This window comes from Chrysochloris asiatica, unplaced genomic scaffold (assembly GCF_000296735.1).
Source record: "Chrysochloris asiatica unplaced genomic scaffold, ChrAsi1.0 scaffold00002, whole genome shotgun sequence".
Classification (NCBI taxonomy): domain Eukaryota; kingdom Metazoa; phylum Chordata; class Mammalia; order Afrosoricida; family Chrysochloridae; genus Chrysochloris; species Chrysochloris asiatica.
The window spans coordinates 33,459,578-33,461,234 of NW_006408520.1; the positions used below are offsets into that span (position 1 = coordinate 33,459,578).

General features: G+C 39.0%; 1 protein-coding gene across 1 annotated transcript in view; it reads left to right on the forward strand.

Moving 5' to 3' along the window:
- MCOLN2 (mucolipin 2) overlaps window positions 1-1,657 on the forward strand; it is an 82,069-nt gene that overhangs the window by 25,068 nt on the left and 55,344 nt on the right. The window lies entirely within an intron of this gene.

Below are 1,657 nucleotides of genomic sequence, written 5' to 3' on the forward strand. Positions count from 1 at the left end.
AATAAAAGCAAATACTGTTGAACGATGATGCACAGAGGGGATTATAATCATTGTAGTGAAATGAAATACGATAGGATGAGTGTAAAACTGATGTTCTCCCATGTAAACCATCATTCAATTCACAATAAACACTTAAAAAAGATCATGGAATTTTCCCAACAAAGTTTTGAAGCCTGGTGACACTGTAGAATCAGCACTGGTCTGCTAACTGGCAATTCAAACCCGCCACTTGCTTTGTGGGAGAAAGAGGAAGCTATCTGCTCCTGTATAGGTTTATATATTTATATCTATATAGCAACAGGGTTGCTATGAATGCTATAAGGAGCTCTGGTAGCATAGTGGTTACGAATCAGGCTGCGAACCATAAGGTCAGCAGTTTGAAACTACCAGCTGTTCCGTGGGAGAAAGATGAGGCGTTCTGCTCCCAAAAGCATGTACAGCCCTGGAAACCCTATACAGGGTCCCTATGAGTTGGAACCGACTCCACAGCACATAGCCACCAGCCACCATGAATGCTATGAATTGGAATTGACTTGATAGCAGTAGGCTTGTTTTTGTTCTTTTTATTTATTTATTTGTTTCAAATGAGAACAAGTTAAAAAGTATTGCTACAAAATCATAGAAAACTTTATTCAACTAAAAATTTAAAAAAATGTGTAGCTTCTGTTTCTCAACATATCCTCCATCTAGGTCTATATACACTTATGAAGGCTGTGTTTCCATCTCTACAACCCTTCTCCCAAAGAATACTGTGCTTTTCGATATATACCATGTCAAAATGGCAGTTTGGGCAACCTTGATGGACACAAATCGTGTTCCTTTTAAATGTTCTTTGAGTTTGGTAGCAAAAGAAAGCTGAAGGGGCCAAATCAGAGCTGTAGGGTAGATGTGGTAAGGTTTCCCAGTGAAATTCTGGTAGGACAACCCTGGTTACCCTTAAACAGTGAGCTGTGCATTGTCGTGATGAGGACAAAGTTCCTCAACACAACTTTTCTGGCCTTTTTCTCCTTAGTGCATTTTTCAATTTTCTTCAAACTTTTTCACAATAAATCCCCATTATTGTCCTGTGTCCTTTAAGAAAAACTGTCAGGATAATCCTTTGGGATCATAAAATACAGTTTCCATAACCTTCTAGGAGTATGGTGCTGTAGGATAAAGCACTGGACTGTAAGGTCAGTTTGAACCGCAAGGTTGGCAGTTCAAACTCACCAGCTGCTCCTCAGAAATCCTATACAGGGTCGCTCTGAGTTGGAACAGATTCAACATCACTTAACAACAGTAAACTTCTAAGCTAACCTCTCTGCCTTAAGTTTAATTGGCCCAGCAGGACCATTTTTGTTTGTTTGTTTTTTGAAGGCACCGTAATATGACTAAACAGGTGTATTATGTATTACTGAGAGAAGTCTGCAGCCATCCACCAATTGCAGAGACATGTTTCAGCATGTTTTGTTTGGAATAAACCCATGCATATATGAACTGAAACCCTAGTGTAGCAATAATCTTTTCCTTACTCCCTTATATTATCCAAGAAAAAGAGACCTATTCCTTCTTTCAGTACAGAGATTCTCTACTTATGTAAATTTAATTCCACTGTTGTTGGTAAGTGCCACAGAGTGGCTTTAACTCATGGTGACCTTGTATAGGGTTTCTGAGACTT